The sequence below is a fragment of the Myotis lucifugus genome, unplaced genomic scaffold, assembly GCF_000147115.1.
Source record: "Myotis lucifugus unplaced genomic scaffold, Myoluc2.0 scaffold_0, whole genome shotgun sequence".
NCBI classification, from domain to species: Eukaryota; Metazoa; Chordata; class Mammalia; order Chiroptera; family Vespertilionidae; genus Myotis; species Myotis lucifugus.
In genome coordinates, this window is record NW_005871048.1 from 11,867,540 (window position 1) to 11,887,549 (window position 20,010).

Sequence of the window (20,010 nt, forward strand, 5' to 3'; positions counted from 1 at the left end):
ATTTTAAAAAACAGCAACACACAAATAAAATCTATTTTTAAATGTTAAGTCTCAGCAAGAAGGTGGAAGAGTGTTGGAATATGAAGTGCTGCGGTCCCTTGCTATACCCTGGGATCTTGAACAAACTGGTGAGAGAGGTACACAAGTGTAGATACAGAAAGTGAATCTCTAGGAAATCATAGAAGAAGGAAGCAGAGCTCATCCTTACAGATTATGTGTAGGTTTTGGTTTTCTCCTGAAAAATATATTAAGATACTCCTCATGAATGTGCGTGTGCTGAGCCCCTTTGGGCCATGATTGGGAAGCAGACAGGCAGGCCCATGATGACCAAAGGAAGATGCTAGAGGGGAACATCTGGAAAGCTCTGGTGAATCTGAGGGTTTAGGCAGCAGAGGTTGCCAGCTGTGTTAAGTTCTGCATAAATGCTTGTGTGGGTTTCCGTGAGGGCCCACACCACTGAGGGATGTGAAGACTCACAAAGTGTTCGATTTTGTGAGGCTTGTTTGAATTTTAGGCAGGAAGGTATTGGGTTTTGATGATACTCTGTCAAAGTATCTTCCGTAATGAACCTCCGTTCTCCTCTAAACAGAATAAATGTGTGTTCCCTGGTGTAAACGATGATGTACAGAGAAAGTGCTTTACAGTATGGGGTAAGGCTGTCTCTACAATCTGCTGTTTATAGTCCCATCTCTTTTTCTTGGTGACAAATGAGCTTAATACAGTGGAGAAGCCACGCCAGGGTCCTATGCAGCCCACAGAGGGGAAGTCACAACTCACCAGATATCCAGGTGGTTATCGAATTTGCAAATCAACCACCAGCACTAAAACTCTTTAGAGCAATCCACAATGTTAAAAATTAGAATTTACTTAATGAGCATACTGAACTAAGGGACTATAATTGCTTCTATGCACAATCTTTAAAATATAAGGCTTCTCTTTAAAGCAAAACATGCACAGGTATGTTCTACTGGTTGTGTTTGCTGGACATTTAAAAGATTCATGCCAAAATGTTCATATCCCTAAACCATGGGAAATAGGAACAAAGTCAAATTCCTGAGGTGGGCAGAATTCCATACTGAACTAGAATCAAAGGAGCCACCCCTTTGGGATCACAAGCAGCGCCAGAGACCAGAGTCCTTCATCTTGTGTCTCTTCTTACAGTCAGCTTGAGCGTGTTTGCCTGCCCGCTCATCGTCCTCGTTTCACAGCTAAACAATTTACATGCGTTACTTCATTAAATCCTCACAACTACCGGTTGGGCTATAATCATGATGTTTTATGAATGAAGAACCTGGGACACAGAGAGGCTAAGTCGTTTTTCCAAAATCACACAGCTAGTCAGTGGTAGAACCCAGGCAGCAGGATTCTTGAATCTGCATTCTAAATACCACATTGTACTGCAGCTCTAAAGAAAAATACTGTGCTCAAGGGGATCGTTTTATATATGCTATGTTTAATGGAAAAGTATTAACTTTATATTTGAATATTAAAAAAAGAAAACTATAGTAAACTTGGGCTGCCAGGTACAGTTGTGCAGGTGAGCACGGCCCAACCCTAGGGTCCCATCCACGTGACCACCCTGTGAAGGGCATCTCTTAGCGCTCTGCAGGGCTCGGAGACACAGGCAAGTGCCATGGCCTCGTGTAACCTGAAGGATTGATGAACTTGGGTAAATGATTCTTTACCATGAGTGCCATTATTTCCTAAATGATCCCTGTAAAGTTAGGAAAGTTGACTATAGAAAAAGAAAAGCAAGGGAGGGGAAGAGATTTTGTAAACCATTAAGAGATTGGCAACTGATCAATGATTCTCTCTCATCATTGATGTTTCTATCTCTCTCTCCCTCTTCCTTCCTCTCTGAAATCAATAAGAATATATATATTTTAAAAATTGTGTAGGCATTGTCAAATTGGCATCTGAAAAGGCTGGACCAATTTACACATCAACAACAGTCTCAGAGAATATCTTTATTCTTATGCCCTCATCCATGCTGAGTATCACTTTTTAGAATTTTTGCTTATTTGAAGGATTGTGAAAGAGTATCCTACCCCAAAACCCCAGGTAGAGATAATGACTATTAATCATTTATTATGTATTTTCCATTACATTTTGCTGATATACAAGCACCAAATGTATATAAACACATACAGTCTTTTTGAACATAAAAGGTCAACACTATACAAACTACTCTCCATCTTGCTTTCTTCCCCATTACAGAAAATCCATGTTAGCATATATCCATCTAATTTTAAAAGCTGTACAATATATAGATGGCCATTATGTAAATGTTCCAATATTTATTTAATATTCTATTAATGGTCTCTTATGTTGTTCCAGACTTTTATTTCAAATAATGCTACAGTTAATATCTTATGTCTACATCTTTGAACACATGTATGACTATGTCTGTTGATTAGATTCCTAAAAGTGAAATTTCTGGGCAGAAAGGTATGCGCAGTTAGTTTGGATTGATGTTGCCAAAATGGCCTCTGAAAATGTTGCACCATTTGCAGCCCCACCAGCAATGCCTGAAATCGCCTGTTTATCCACGGCCTTTGCAAAATAGTGTGGTGTTAAACTTTGGAATATTGCCAAAGAAAGTGAAAAATAATATTTGTTTACTTTTAGTGTCCACTAGTCTTATTATGGGTTAACAACAAACAAACTTTTCAGTATGGCTAAGAGGCATTTGTATGTCTTTTTGGGTGTCCTTTTACACCCTTTGCCCATTTTTCTGTTGGGTTTTGGGGAACTGCTTTTTTTATTTGCAAATTTATTTATATATTGAGTAAATTAGCTTTAGCCATCTGTCTTGTTAACATTGGTTCCCATTTGCAGTTTGTCTTTGTCTTTCTTTGAATTATTTTTGGCCATGAAGAAATCCTTTTTTACTTTTACATAGATAAATGTTTTAATAGTTTGTTTCTAGGTTTTGTTTCTTCCTTAGAAAGATCTCCTTTGTTCTGAGGTTGAATTAAGCAATTATTTTATTTTTAGGTGCTTTGATGTTTTCATTCTATATTTAAATATTTTATTCATCTGCTACTTATTTCAGCGTAAAGTAGGCATTCAGTTTCCTTTTTGTTCTTATTGTGAGCTTATTGAACATCGAATGTTCCATCTCTTCCCCACTGCTTAGAAATCCTGCTCTCAAGAAAATCACAGAATTTCCAGTGGGAAGGCACCTAGAGAGGGATCTAGTTTAGTAGTTCGTCCATATTGGTTTGCAGATTGGTGCTCTACTAGCCACCTCAGGATCTCATGGGGTCTCACCGAAAACACAAGTCACTGCCCGATGAGCTGCAGGTTCTGAAGGTCTTGGTGGTGTTCAGGTTACTGTCTTTCTTTCTCTGTTTATTTTTAAAATTTCAACCCAATTTTGACAAGGATGCTACATAATGTACATCATATTAGGAGACACATGAAGTCAGTTTGTGTTCATCATCGGTGCTATTAAGTTTAATCACTTGGTTTATGTGGTATAATACAGATTTCTAGGCACCCACAATGTTTAGATGCTATGCATGTGATTCTGATGTAAAGCCAGATGTGGGATTCACTGATTAGTCAAATATTCTACTCAGAGACCTGTCTTCTAGGAGGTCTTTGAAGGCTGGGCATTTGCAGGAATATTATTAGCTCTCTATATAAGGGAACTTAAAGTTTTCAAGAGCAGACAGATCCTTCTAGTTTAGTTCATTAAGAACATATTAAATACCCAAAAGAAAAGAATAAAGAATTAAAAGCATGGACTCAAATGGACACTTGTACACTCATGTTCATGGCAGCATATTCCCAATTGCCCAAAGGTGGAAACAGTCCACATATCCATCCGGGGATGAATGGATAAACAAAATGTGGTATATACATACAATGGAATATTATTCAGCCTTAAAAAGTAAGAAAATTCTGACGTGTGCTACAACATGGATAGAAAACATCACAATATTTCATGTTCCGAAGTGAAGGAAGTCAGACACAGAAAGTTATGTACTATGCTAGAGGCCCAGCACATGAAATCATGCACGGGTAGGGTCCCTAGGCCTAGCCTGCAATCAGGGCCATCTTCTGCCAGCTCGCCAGTCCCCAGTCCCACCCTGCTGCCACGCCCCGGTTTGCTGTGGTTCCCTGATCACAGCATGGTTCTGGTTCCTTGGAGCCTGCGGGTCTGGTTCCGTTCTGCCTGCTTGCCAGTCCCGCCCTACCACCATTCACCTTGGTTCACCATGGTTCCCCGTTCACCATGCTGCAATCAGAGCCTGTGGGCCGGGGGAGGGAAGGAGGGGAGGCAGGGGGAGGGACCGAGAGGTGGTCAATGAACCTCATGGCAACTGGTCGAGCAGTCATTCTGGTCGTTATGTTTATGGTCACTGGCCTTTTATTATATAGGATGATTCCATGCATATGATGTACTTAAAGCAGCCAAACTCATAGAAGCAATAAGTATAATAGAGGTTTTACAAGTTGAACATTACAACAATCTAGGATGGCCTTGGGATTTTTTTTTTTTTTTTTGAGAACACTAAAAGTAAACATCCTAATGGTAAAGCAGTCCACCCATTTCAGACATGGGACAGCATCTGTGGCTCCAGCCCACAGCCCTCCTTTCCTTTTCATTTGGAGCCTGCGCTCTGGTCCTGTGCCTGCAGAGGATCATGCAGCCACAGCGGCTGCCTGAAAGCATGTTGCGTGTGACGATTTATATAAAACCAGCTATAGAGAATGCTGAGGGCTTTTCTTTTCTCTCCTGGAGATTTCAGGGCAGACAGGGGAAAACTTGGTCAACTGGAAACAGCTTGGCATTTCTTGATAGGCTTATGTAACAATTCATAAGCAAAATGGCAATTCAACTTTGCTATGGCAACCAGTCCGTTTCTTCCAGTGAGGTAGGCTCTAGCCAGGTTATTAGCTGCCCTTACAGCTCAGCATGCACTTGGCTCCAGGCTGCAGGCCCTATTTGAGGAGCCTCAGGCCACTCCAAATTCAGGCCCAACCAGCTCCTCGGTGTCATTTGGATTCCACACTCATCATATGGGCCCAAGGCCCAATTCTATACCAAGGAGGCCACTGAGCAGAGGTGATTCCCCCTGCCCCTCAAGGGTGATGCTTAGTTTGGGGATGTCAGGGAGGCTGCCCCAGCCTGGATTCATCAGCACTCCTTGCAGGAGATTTGTGTCTTTCAAGGAGCAGACAAGAACAAAGACAATCACAACAGGCAGGAAAGAGAGGCACCTGGAGATCCAGAGTGAGTAGAAGCAAAAAGGATCAGATAGTCTGGGGCCTCAGGTGGGAGCCCACCTCTCTGCTTCTTCAGAACATGTTGCCCCCCCCCCCACTCCAACCCCCAACCTGTACTCCCTACCCTGCAGAACAGGAGGAAAGGGCTCTCACTGCCTGCAGCCTGACCCAGAATCCCACCTCCTTCTCTAGAGCCATGGGCTCTCCAGCCTCCCCCAAAGGTCAAGTGGCCCCTCAGGCCTTGGTAAAGGGATGGCGGCTGTTACTGAGGGAAAAGAGCAACAAAAAGTCTCCCAGGACTTCGAGGAGGAGAAGGGTGTGGCCCTCAGCCTAGCTGTGAAGAGGAAGCGGTGGGCCTTCAGCATTCTTGGGGCCCAGTCTGATCCTTCCAAGGCCCGGAGAGCAACAGCCCAGTTCAGGTGGGAGACCAGACCTTCAACAGGAGCCCCAGGCTGGAGAAGGACCCAGGACCCTAAATGTAAGGTTTCTCCTCAACCTGACCCACCCCCCACCCCACCCCCAATCCTCTATCCCACCATCATCCTAGGCTGAGGCAGTGCCTAGGTGAGTTGGAAAGTTAGAGCTCTTTGCAAGGAATAGGAGGAGACACTGAGGAATTGAGAAGATAACACTCTGGACCCTAGAGGCCTTCTCCTTCAAGTCACCTAAAATGACCAACGCTTTCCCTCTTCATTCTCTTTGCTTGAAGACTGACTTCTGCCCCGTATGACAGTCTTTTCCTTCTTGTGACAAGCCTCCTACAAATCACTGCCATCCAGGCCACTATCACCCACTCATCTGGAGAAGGTTATTTTTGTGCCCAGTTTTGCTTGCTGGAAACTACTGTTTCGTCTGCAGTGCCCATGGAAATAAAAAATTTTAAAAACCAACCCTGTGCCTTTAGAATGAGAGTCAAAAGCAGCAATATATGCAGCTAACGGCATTTAGTGGTGAGGCACGAGGTGAAGGAGGAAGAGTAGAGGGCCAAAGGTCATGGCCAAGATATGTTTCCTCTATTCAGTCTTTGGTCTGGGCCAACCATCTTTCTATACACCCAATTCTGTCCTTCAGAAATAGGTACAGTGTAACCCACAAGTAAAAAAACAAACAAAAACCTTATAAACAAACAAGATCCCTCTTTAACCCTTTGAGTTATAAAGTTGTCTTTGCAGGTCAGTTACAGGCAAAGCAATCTCTAGAAAAGCTATATACTTTTAAAAATAATATGAGAATTGATGCCATAACATAAAGTTGACAAATTGACATAAAATAGTCTGGAATTTCATGAAAAATAATAACAGAAATATTAGTCCCTCTGTTGTTAAGAAAATGAAAGAAATGGAAAGGCCACTGTGCAATAAAGAGGGAAGTGAGGGGTCTCCAAGTACAGGCTGCGAAACAGGGAAGACTGTGCCTGAATGGACAGGATGGGGCAGAAATTCTTCCTGGATATGTAGAGCATATGACATACACAGCCATGGAGACCTCTCCCAGTTTCCAGTGTTCCAGTAAATACTAGGAGAAAACATTCTGAACTTAAACATTCTTTCTTCAGTGACACTGCCCACCATCTGGGAACATTTAAAGCAGTGCCCGTGGGAAGTTTAGAACGAGCTGGAAAGTCACCTTCCAAAATGGGAGCACTCCAGCCCCGGAGCACTCCCACTGCCCTGAGCTGATTGACATCAACTCCCCTACACTGCACGCTGCTGAGCAAGGGAGAGGAAAGGGGGCGACCACGGCAAGGAAAGAAACTCTGATTTCAGCCCTTTGGTATCTATCGAAGGATGCGGAAGCCCTGCTTAATGATCATGTGTGATGAAACCATTAGACGAACTTCACAAAGGAGGGATCAAGACGGCCCTACCTGCACCCATCAGGCCTCACCTGATGAAACTCGGCATCTCCAAGAGTAGGACAACCAGACGTGTCCCCTGCTGTGGTATACGGGGCAAAACACAGCACCACCTCTCGTGTATTCTTGCCAAAAGAGTTTAACCAAAATGGAATCAGTCCTGTAAATGTTCCAGTTTATAGGCATACACAGGGAGAGAAACAAAGTTAAATGATGCTACCAGGAAGCCAACAGTCAAAGGCAGATCGTGACATGTTCTGTGAAACAATTGGCCGTGGTTTTTTCAACACATTATTAGGATTAAAGAGTAAGAAAAAGCAGCAGGAGGAGAATGATCTGATCTATATTAAAAGATGTTTAAGGGATATAATATCCAAATACAATAAATGGACTTTATTTGGATCCTGATTACAACCAACTTGGGGGGTGAGGGGAACTGAGGCAACCAGGGAAACTTGTAGATGGACTACTGTGAAATACCAAGAAATTATTAATTTTTATGATTATTATATTGGCATTATAGTTATATAAGAATGTCCATTGTTTTTAAAAGATATATGCTGACATTTGTAGGGGTGAAGTGATAAAATGCCTGACATCTTCTTTGAAATACTTCAGGAAATGTAATGATAGATAAAGTAAGAATACTATTTAGAATTCTTATGAGATGCTTTTATTAAATGATTGTATATACTGTACATGAATATACAATGTGCACCAGTGAAACAAATTTGCTCTGTGAAGCACACACTATTGAAAATGTGTTAGGTCTATGAGCGCTCACTTAAGACCAGAAGATAAAGTGTTTTCCTGAGTAACTGGAAATAGATCTGTTCTTTCTCCATCTTTCAAAATAATCAAAACCAAAGTGACATTTTTTTAATACAGAGACAGACAACTTACATACAAAGAAATATGGTTGACTGTTGAAAAATAGGATTTCTTTGAAAATCCACTGATTTCTAAGAAGCTTAAGGAACGTTAACCACAGATTTGCCACTTGGAACAAAATGGGGCTGGGTCCTTCCAATGCCCAGGCAACAGTCTTCAAAGCAGCACCTGGGAACTTTTAGAAACGCAGGTTCTCCAGGTTAATCCCAGACCCACAGACTCAGGAAGCATTGGGGAGGGGCCAGCTATCTTATTTTAACAAGCCCTCCTGGTGATATTATGCTCACTAACGGTGAGAACCACTGCTGTGAGGACATCAGCTTCAGTGTTAAAATACATCAGTTCTACTGACATTGTAGTGCTGGCCCTTGTGACTTCACCCTCACCCCCACTGTCAGCCAAATAGAGGGAGAGCTCTCTAGTCCAGGCAGGGATTTCTGGGGTGTAGATGGGGGAAACCAGAGATGGGAAGAGAGGCCTGGGGAGTGAGAAAAATCTGAACTCTGGGCAACAATGATAAAACTCCCTGTTTTATTTTTCTACTCATCTTTCCCTCCCTGCGGCTTTAGGAGTGTGTTTAAAGTGTACTCTATACATTGGAGACTGCTGGTATTTGGAGGATTCATTCATTTTAGCATCTTATTCTCAACCTTTAAGCTGCATTGAGAAATTACTCGTCTGTATTTTTATTAAGCCTTAAAACTTTTCTTGTGTGCAATTGGTGTCAACATTTTTCTAGAGCTGTACATAAACTATAAATCTATGCTCACATCAATAAGAAGGTGAATCACTATTGACAAAATATTTCTTAAGCTTAAATTAGAGTTTTCATCAATTTTCTTAAAGAATAAACTAAAGTAATTGGCTTTATATTCTAGATATTAAATGAATTAAGAAACAGTAAATATATATATATGTTACATGGGTGGTTATATCCAAAACAAAAACAGAAACATCAGCTCTGGGAACCCCTGAGAGGACTGTTTAGTGCAATGCAGAAGTAAGGCTCTAAATGACTCACTGCCCTCACTTGCTGCAGGGTGGGGGTTTATCCGGTGGTGATGCCCACATCCCCTCCTGTGCACATACCTCAGCTGTATAGCTATTGTTAGGAAATACGGGTTAATAATTCTCTTAAATCCAGACCTGGCCAGGAGGTTGATGTCCTCAAAGGATTTTGAATCTGGTTGCCAGTTTGTGTCCATTTAACACAACCGTGGGCAAACTACGGCCCGCGGGCCGGATCCGGCCCGTTTGAAATGAATAAAACTAAAAAAAAAAAAGACCGTACCCTTTTATGTAATGATGTTTACTTTGAATTTATATTAGTTCACACAAACATTCCATCCATGCTTTTGTTCCGGCCCTCCGGTCCAGTTTAAGAACCCAATGTGGCCCTCGAGTCAAAAAGTTTGCCCACCCCTGATTTAACATCTCATTCCTTGAGCACATCTCAGGCCGATTTGATGCATCTCATCCTTGAAGTATTATCATCTGTGAAGTATTTTCTGGATCCTTCAGCTGCAGGAGAGAGAACTTGACCCACTCGTTGGCAGATCCCTACTGAGGCATTTTATTTCTTTAACTAGTTGATTTATGCAAAAGTTAAAAACAGAGGCAAAGAAATTAGCAGAAATCTGTGCTTATTGCATCAGAAACTTTTTCTGTCCCTTGATGTCTAAGAAGTGAGAAATTTTTGTTTTATGGGAAAAATACATTGTTCTGAGAGACTAGAAACTGCCCTTGGAAAATATAGTTGTATTTCTACAACAGTCATCTGAATTATAGCTCCTGAGTGAAAGCAGGAAAATGGAAATCACCCACTGGGTTTCACAGATTCTTGAACCCAGCTCTGAACCTGCTGAGGTGGAGACGCTGGAGGGTCCAAAGCACCACATCTCCACCTTGGAGAAGAATCAACTTGAACCAATCTTTAGCTTGAAAGACAATGCTGACTATGCAAGTCCAGTCTTACTAGGGGTATGACGCTTACCAACTTGGAGATGTGGGTTTAAATTTCTAAAAGTAAATGACAAGACAGGGTAGAAAGAGACAGCACAAGCTTCAAATCTGAGCTTAACACCTATCTTTTTTGAACTAGGTCACATTTGTTATTCTCTGAGTCTCCATTTCCTCATTTATGAAATGAGAATAATACCTAGCTTGCAAAGGTTATGTCAATTTACACGCATACACAGAACATTTTGTTCTGCTAAAGCCTGCTTTTGTAAGCATGAATTATCTCATATGTGATTGGTACATAGTGGAGTGATGGCATATAACATGAAGTGCTGATGAACGTCACCAGCAGGCCAATGCTTTCCTCCATGAGTATCAGCAGCTGGTCACAGGTGTATCCACACAGCTGAACGTGACAGATGTGAGGTCTATAGTACTGTCCACAATGTCTAGTCACCCCTTATTTCTTTTTTGGCTCAGTTTGAGACACTGCTCTGTCCAGAAAGTGTTTATTGTATGATTTTCCCCAACCTTTGGGCAGGATGCCCTAACCACCATAACTTAGTAGCCTCACACTCCCTTATACCAAGGTACATTCACTTTTTAATTTTTTAAGTAAAATTTTTATTTTATTTATTTATTTTTAAATATATTTTTTATTGATTTCAGAGAGGAAGGGAGAAGGAGAAAAAGATAGAAACATCAATGATGAGAGAGAATCATTGATCAGCTTGCCTCCTGCATACCCACAGTGGGGATCAAGCCCGCAACCCAGGAATGTGCCCTTGACTGGAATCAAACCCAGGACCCTTCAGTCCACAGGCCGATGCTCTATCCACTAAGCCAAACCATCAAGGGCTTTAAATAAAAATTTTAGATCTACTGTAGTATTTCTTTATTAGGAGTTTAACTTTTTTTTTTTTTACTGTTGTAATATTTTTATTGGGATTGTTATTTTTGTTAATGCCCCGTTACAAATTTGCATAGATTTTAAGAGGTATGCTCCTTTTCCCATAGTTTTGGTATGAATGCTAATTTTAGTATTAATGTTGTAGAATGCTAAGTGTATCAGGAAGACAAAAATTGTGATAAAGCAGAAATTGCATAATGCAAAAAGTACACACACACACACACACACACACACACACACGTTTTGATACCCAGTAGCAGTGGTGGACTCGTGATTCATTTTCTGACTTCCCAACTTCTGAACCTGGAGAAGTCGCCGTTATCCTATGACTCTGATGGGACAAAGACGACCTCTCAGTGTGGAGTCTGATGGGCACTTGTTTCCCTGGCCCCCCTGGCAACAAGGGCGAGGCCCATGCCTCAGGCTCTGCCAGTTAGAGCCACCTACACCAAGACTCTGCTGTGGGGACTAGTGACACTATAACCAAAGGGACAGAAGCTCTCTGTCATTTCTGGGCAAAGGTGTCAGCCTTTCCTCTCCAGAATGGTTTGGGGCCATAGCTTTGGTGTTCTTATTTCCTGCTTAGACTGAAGCTAAATCTTCAGACCTTTCTATGATTCATGAGTTACCCACTATCCTTTCAAAAACTTGTTTGCTTAACTCAGCCAGAATTAGCTTCTGTTACTTGCTATGAAGACCTCTAACTGATAAGGTACTTACTGTTATAATAAATCCAGTATTGTTTCTAGCATCTACCACATCCACTATACTTAAATGGATACCCAGTTTGGCAAATTACCTATCTGTTCCAGGTATCTATTGTGGCATCTAACAAACCACCCCCAAATCTTAGTAGCTTAAAACAATAATTTATTATTATCTTCCATGGTTCTGGGGGTTGACTGAGCTCAGCTGGGTGGTTCCTTCTTGGGGTCTCTTATACAGTTGCTGGCACTGGAATCATCTGAGGGCTAGACTTCACTTACACACCTGACTTCTCGTCCTCCCTCTCTTTCCACGTGGTGCCTCATCCTCCTGGGCCTCTCCAAGTGGCTTGGGGCTTCTCACAGCATGCTGGTCTCAGAGTAGTCACACATGGCAGCTGGATTTCAAAGGGCAGAAGATGAACACTTTAGGACTACATCTAGAATCGGCACAGTGTTACTTTCATATTCTATTGGTCAAAGTAGTCACAGGGTCTGCCTAGGTTCAAGGCAGGTAGAGAAATGGAGAAATGGCCCGGCTGATGTAGCTCAGTGGTTGAGTGTCGACCTGTGAAGCAGGAGGTCATGGTTTGATTCCCAGTCAGGGCACATGCCTAGGTTGTGGGCTCGATCCCCAATGTGTGGTGTATAGGAGGCAGCCAACCAATGATTCTCTCTCATCATTGATGTTTCTATCTCTCTCTGCCTCTCCCTTCCCCTCTGAAAACAATAAAAGTATATTTTTAAAAGGAGAGAGAAATGAACGATAGTTCTTGAAGTGGGGGTAGCAAGGTTACTCTGCCAGTGTCAGAGATATTTTTGTGGCCATTTTTGGAAAACACAATCTGCCACACTATCCATAAGGGACTAGGTACTGTCCAGAGAATAATGTAGAAAATATTCAGCAATATGATTTTTAAGAGAAAGAGTGCCCATCCTAAAGGGATGAGATTGGCTGTCCATGGAATAATACACAAAGTACACAGTGGTGTGGTTTTTAAAGACAGGTGTTAACTTCACAGTGGGGGGAGTCCCCACCCTCACCCCCTGCACACAGGGTCCTACTCCCTACTTTGTGGCAAATAATACAGTGCATTTTGAGAACCCTCCAGTTTTAGAATCCAAGAGAAAAGTTCTCTCCCAGTTTTTGGCTTTTTTTATTACTTGGGAAAATCTACCAAGTGGAAAAAAAACTGGTAAGCAGTCTCCTAGCTAGCAAGGCTTAGAGTGGAGTGTGTTGGGTTTTTTTTGTTTGTTTTTAAAGTAAACAAATAGAGAAGACAGTAAGTAAACTGCTGAGCTCCAGGCCCTTCCTTGAGCTGCATGATTCATGAGAGTGTCATAAAGGAAGAGAAAGCACTTCTGAACTTCATTTTAGTGGTGAAAAACTGGGACTAGTCTGAACACAATTTGATTTAAGTAGTGTCTGCCCAAACAGTAGTCTGTTTACCTTCGCACCAAGCAGTCCTTTCTTGTGCCTACTCCAGGGATGTAAGAGATGGTACCCTGTCTCTGACATTCAGTACCTCTGACTCTTAAAGGTAATTTTTCTTATCATTTTGACGTTATTGCTTAGGGCTATATGCAGTCTTGATAGCAAGCACCGATGGAAATACCTCTATTGGTTGCACAAAGCTTCTGAATCTAGGTTTAAAAAATGATCTCTTCAGGCTGGGTTTCCTCCAAGCTTGACCAAAAAGTGGCTTGTTCTGGAGCCTGAGGGGTTTAGTATCTCGTGTATGGTTTTTGTTTCATGTGCCCTGTTGGGGCCACGGTGAATTCCCCTTGGGTAATATAGTGAGCCTAAAGTTCTCAGGGATGTTTCTCTGGATCTTAGTTAATTTTTCTGCTTTGCTTCTGTTCAGGCAAGGTTTCTATAAAATCCCGAGTCTTAATATCTAATATTGTTTTCCTCTTCACATAAAATTTTATTTGGCTCCTCCTCCCCACCCCCCAACTATCTTTGCATTATCATTATCATTTGTCTGAGTTCTTCCTTAGTTTCAAGTGACATAGAACTAAACTCAAATTGGCTTAGGACAAAAAATTGCATGTATTGGCTCTGGGAGCTGAACTGCCCAGGGCTGGGCTGACTTCAGACGTAGCTGGATGTAGTGCTTAAATTATGCCATTAGGGCTCAGCTTCTTTCTCTCTACTAGTGCTGCCTCCTGTTTTGACTTCATTCTGTCTCCAATTAGCTCCAGGCTCCAGGCTGCTCCTTCATAGTGATGTGATTGCTGGGGCAGCTCTAGCCTTAGATTTTCTCAGGTTAAAGTGCAGCTCAAAAGAGAGGATCTTTTCCAGTAGCTTCTGAACAAGGCCCAAGACTTATTAGGATTTAAGACTTAGGAGTTTAGGTCACGTGCCCATCTTTAAACCAATCATTGTGGACAAAGGAAGACAGTATATTGAATGGCTTATGCTTGAGTCACATGTTCTGTCCTTAGAGCCAGGGAAGGAACCGCACTGGGCAAGGAGTGAATATGAAACCAGACAACCAATGGGTCCAGGCTGCCTGTCACTACTTGAACCAATTCAGCAGAGACACGGTTGAATCATATATGAGCATTTATTCTAAAATAATGCTGGCAGTATGGGAGAGCAGTAGGTCATCCACAAAAACCTGCTCTCTCTCCCCCAGCAGCTTATATTGGGTATAAGGACAAAGATTACATGGGGAAGTAGGCAAAAGAGATAAGAATGGGTATGCAAAATGGGCAGTTTACAGGCAAGGTGGGCTTGGGGTTTACAAAAGACTGGGGGTTTGAAAAAGGCTGGAGTTTTGCAAAGACCTGGGGGTTGCAAAGGGCTGGTGCCTCTGGTTTCTACAACAAGGTTGTTAATCTTTCCATGATATTAGGCAGCTCCTGGATGGGGAGGATGGGCTGCATTTCCAGGTGAGCTCCCAGGTCCCATGTGCAACTCCCAGCCAGGTTAGAATGTGCTTTCTTTAATCAGAACAAAACAATCATGGTTAACAGAGCATGATTTATATTTCTTATAATTATAGCTGGCCTCCGATATTCTATTTCTGCCCCTAACCAATCTGCAGTGAGGGTCAGAAATTGTTGGAGAAGGGAAAATGAATTCAGGGAAGGAACAAACAACTATCAGTGTTATTATTACCATCATAATTATTTTTAAACTATCATTATTTATTTGATTCCATTTAATCCACACTGCCTGGCCCATATTAGCTGCATAACACATATTGAAGAATGAGCTTTTTACTAATGATAAACATTAGTTCAGTCCTCTAAGCTGCCAGTCAGACAGGGCTGCCAAGCAAGAATGAGGCACATAAAACAAAGCAAACACTGACGCATTAATAATACATCAGATTTTAAAGCAGGCCTTCAGCTCTTTATTATTAGAATGTTTTGATTCCATGGGCAGCATGTGCACGTGTTACAAAGTGAAGTACGTTTTACATTGCTATATACATGAGTGGCTTTAAGTCTCTCCCTAGGCGAGCAAATCTGACACACTTCACTTTCAGCTGAATTGGAATGCTTCCAAAATGCACTCTCAGATGCTGCAAATGCACCTCCATTGTGGTGCCTCACTGTCTAAGCAGAAGCTCTTCCCACCCCCTGGGTGGGCGGGGGTCGGGAGAGGGTCTGGAGTGAGGGGGAAAACTGCCAGGTCAGCTTCAGCAATGTAGAGGAAATGTATTCTTTTGTTTGCCTCTTTCCATTCTTACTGCTTAATTTGTCTACTCCCTAAGCAGGGGAAAGCAGCTCATCACTAACCAGGGCCAAGACTTTTGGTAGAGGACAGGGCCCAGAAAATTATATGAGTGGCTATTTCTAAATTCTCCCAAGGGTGGTCCACAAAACTAGTACCGCTGTGGATCCATAGAAACAAGACAATTCATAACTAGAACCATTGTCTCTGCATCAAGCAGAGTTAATTTATTACATATAATTACATGTCTTAGGGTAGCAGGGAATAGTCCTCCACAGAATTCCAGCAGAGAAAGGCTGAGTTAGATCTTGGTGCATCATCTTCTTGTTTGATTTGAGTACCCCGTCGTGAACTCTTTAGGGCTGCGCTAAGGGTGTTTTTCCCATGGACAGGTTGTTGTGGGTGCCCTGGGCCTTGGTGGCTGTGGTGGGCTCTCCACACTTCAGGGAGGAGAGCCAGGTAAATTGCATGGAGAAGCACCTTACCTGGACCTCCTTCCTGCATGAGACGGCAGCCCTTTCAGCAGGGAGGAGGACCCTTCCATTCTGCACCAGGCTAACTGCTAATAATGGCTTTGCCTTGCCTACTGTCTTGCCCTTTGGCCATGAAGTAACTGAAAAGAGTCCTCCTCTGTTTGTATCTTCAGTGCCTGGAAGGGAGTCCTGGAGAAGCATAGAGAGCCACGAGTGTTCTGACTTAGTTACAGGAGGTGTCAGCTCTACTGGCAGAGACAGATGAGGCTCTGTGCTGCACTTGGCCATGGCCTCAAGCAGCAAAGAGCCCAGAGATTATGCAAAAGAGCAGCCATAACCTCACAGTCAGATATACATGTGGAGGAGGTAGGGTTAGAAGGATCCTCTTCTCTCTTCCAAGAAGCCCACAGAATAACCTTCCTTCTCCTCTATGTACAGACCAGAGATAGGTTAGACACCTTGAGTTTACATAATGCTTTTCATCCAGATCCTTCAAAAACTCCCTTAGAATTTCTGAAGAGAAATGGGAGGAGAATCAAAGCTTGATTTTACAGCCTCACTCTGAGTTTGTAACACACTGAGAAGAAATAGTCTCTCGTGTCAGTGAATATGTGCACATTTTCCCCTCCTCTCTCCATTGACTGCTTCCCAGAGGTAACTTTGCAAAATCCAGCATTCAAAGGACTTCAGCAATCAGGGCTGCATTATGAAATTTTGACTCAGTGAAAGCAGTTTGTGAAGCAATTTTTCAAAGCTGATTTTTCATTAGAAAAAAAGATGGGAAGTTGGGAATTAAGTGGGAACAAAACAAACTGGCAAGGATATGTATTACAATTGCTAAATCAAACAATGAGTCATCTGGTTTCACCACAGCCCTTCTATGTGGAAGTTGCCCTCGGACTTTGCCTCCGGTTTAAATTGGTAAATTGCAAAGAGGTTTAGAAACATTATTCTGATGAAGGATCGATTCACTTTATTCTTATTTCTAAGGGCTGACCTAAGGATTGCATTTAGGAGTGTGTTTTGTTAATAAACACTGTTCAACATGTCATGATTAAAATACTTATTTAATTCTAATTTATTTTTAATTAAAATTAAGCTGACCTAGACCTATTTCACATAGCCCTAGCCTAGTGAGAGACAAAGTTTATCTTCTATTCTGGTGGTATTAGTGTGAAATATTTGCTCCATCACAAAATAAACTCAGAGAACAATTTGAAATTAGGTCAAATAAAATCAACAGGTTGGTTAATAGTCTTTTCCTTTACCCATGCATGCTCTGCCATAAATTTCCCATAAGGGGAAAAACTGTAACAATCCTATATAATAAATATTTAATATGCTAAGTGTCCAGTCATCCTGTTGACCATTCAACCAATCAAAGCGTAATATGCTAATGATATGTTAAGGCCGCTCAACCGCTCGCTATGACGTGCACTGACCACCAGGGAACAGATACTCAGTAGGTTAGCTTGCTGCTAGGGTCCAACCAATTGGGACTGAGCGAGATGGGCCGGACACGCCCTGAAGCCCTCCTGCAGTCCTTCCCTGGCTGGTCAACATCCCGTGTCCCTCCCCAGCCCCAATCATGCACCAGTGGGGTCCCTCGGCCTGGCCTGTGCCCTCAGGCAATCTGGGACTTCGCTGGGGATGTTGGAGAGCCTGTTTCGGCTCGATCCCTCAGACCAGGCCAAGGGACCCCACTGGTGCACGAGTTCATGCACCGGGCCTCTAGTGGAGAATAAGAGCAAAAGAGGAAAAAAGACAGAATACTATGAAAATATGTAAAACTTTTCTTGACCAAACTGCTTCTGATGGCAAGTGTATCTGTGTGGAAAACACAGCATTTATGCCTTCATTAATTTACTAAATATTTATAGAGTACCCAGTGTGTAACTGCAATAGCAGAATGTAGCAAAGTGGTTTGAGAATGTCATGGGTCATAAACTCAAATGATATAGGAAAGCAGGTTATATAAATGTGATTGTGACCAAGGCAATAAGGATGACCAAGCAAGCAGAAGAACAGGCACACAGGTAAGATGGTGACTGTCCCAGGTCAGCCAGGTGGGCCAAGGTAAGCAGGTGTTCTTGAAAGTGGGTTGGGGGCAGGAGGGTGGGTCAGAGATGCCATGGGAAGGACTCAACCTGAGTTGCTGGCTTTGAGGCTGGAGGAAGGGACCTCGGGCCAAGGTATGCAGGGGGCCCCTGGAACCTGGGAGTGGCTTTTCAGGGACACGGAAGGGAACTGTCCTGTAAGGAGTGGATTCTGCCAGCAGCCCAGGAGCAGGGGGCGGGGCCTCCTGGAGTCTCCAGGGAGGCGCGCAGCCTGATGAGCCTGCCTCGGGTTTCTGACCCACACCACCTGCGATCACACACTTGGTGGCGTAGGCCACGCTGTTTGGGGCCACTTGTTAGGGCAGCAATGGAAAACCAGTATAGTCCCTATTGCTCCCTAGTCACATCACCTCAGTCTGTTTTCTTCATGGCCCTTAGATCTTCTGAAATAAAGTTCCTGTTCTCCTGTCTGTCTCCCAGCCCCTGAAAGGTAACCTGTGAAGGCCTTGCCCCCGAGACCCAGGTCCAGCGAGTGCCACAGAGGAGGAGGCAGCACACATGTGTTGAATGAATTCGGGAGCGAAGGGCTCTCTTCTGATTTCATAAAATTTTATTTTTGTAACAAAACCGATTCATTAACGTATAAATACATATGATTTCTTTAGGACATTCCAAATCAACAAATTCATGAATGAAAAAATCTTTTTATTTATTTTTTGTAAAAACCTGTGGACCTAGAGCAGTGATGGCGAACCTTTTGAGCTCGGCATGTCAGCATTTTGAAAAACCCTAACTTGGCTTGCCTTCCCTGGGACTGCCCTGTGTCGGTGGGTCTCCAGGGGTATAGGCTTTGGTGCTTTCCCTGGTGGGCAGACCCCTGGGGATGTGGGCCCAACAAGTCCCAAATTTATTGCCAACAGTCTTAGTCCAAGTTCTTCATAAGTAGTACATGGTATTTCTGTAACACTAAAAAAAAAAAAAAAAAAGAATGAAAAACCCTAACTTAACTCTGGTGCCATGTCACATATAGAAATTTTTTGATATTTGCAACCATAGTAAAACAAAGACATATTTTTGATTTTGATTTTATATATTTAAATGCCATTTAACAAAGAAAAATCAACCAAAAAAAATGAGTGCACGTGTCACCTCTGACACGCATGTCATAGGTTCGCCATCACTGACCTAGAGGGTAGTATGCTAAATGAAACAAGCCAGACAAAGACAAGTACCATATGACTTCACTTATATGTGGAATCTAAAGAGCAAAATAAATGAACAAAATGTAAACAGATTCATAGATATAGAGAACAGACTGATGGTTGCCAGAGAGAAGGGGGTTTGGAGGTCTGAGTGGAAAAGGTGAAGGGATTAAGAATTATAGATGGGCCTGACCGGTGTGGCTCAGTGATTGAGCATCGACCTATGAACCTGGAGGTCACAATTTGATTCCCAGCCAGGTCACATCCCAGGTTGTGGGCTTGATCCCCAAGTTATTATAATGTAATGTTAATATATTATAATAACTTGAAATATCGGGGGGGGGGGCACTTTGTAAAGTATATGATTGTCTAACCACTATGCTGTACACCAGAAACTAATACAAAATAATAGTGAATGCAAACTGTAATTGAAAAATAACTTTTAAAAAATTAAGTATCTTGTTAATTGAAAGGATTTGGCACGTGTGGTCTGACATCTTGTTCTAATTTTTTAGTTGTACACGAAGGAAAGAGGAGTGTTCAGAATATTCAAAAGACAGAGGCCTGCTTAAATCTTTGCATAGAAACTCTCTAGGAAATTTTCCTCTTTGGAAATCTCTGACCCTGAAATCTGCCAGTGGGATCTGTGAACCATCATCTGTAATGTTAGTTTTTCTGTTGAAGGCCTCAAGCTGTGGGTCATGGAGCAGAGGAGATAGACTTTTATATCATCCTAATGGATCAATGGCTCAAAGTCAAATCCTGGCAGAGTATCAAAGGCTCACATCAGAAACGCAAGGGTGAAAGTTCCCTCTCTAGAAAATGTATAATTTTGGGCTTGTTTTTTTTTTTAAACGTTGAATATGTGTATCATACTCTTTTAATCTAAGAAGCCAAAAGAAAGCCACATGGTGCCAAAAGTAAGAAAGCAAGCCTCCAAAGAATACAGAATAATTCTGAAAGCAAGAAAACCTGCTTTAAAAGATTGGCTTGCTTTAAAGAGCAGTGAAATGGCCTCATGTCCCATATCAAA

The 20,010-nt window shown here is 42.4% G+C and overlaps 1 long non-coding RNA gene across 1 annotated transcript in view; it reads left to right on the plus strand.

Moving 5' to 3' along the window:
- Positions 1-589: 589 nt before the first annotated feature.
- LOC111824981 overlaps positions 590-20,010 on the plus strand; it is a 34,675-nt gene continuing 15,254 nt past the window's right edge. The window contains exon 1 of the long non-coding RNA XR_002828089.1: positions 590-650. This is a non-coding gene — a long non-coding RNA (uncharacterized LOC111824981). The remainder of the gene's footprint in view (positions 651-20,010) is intronic.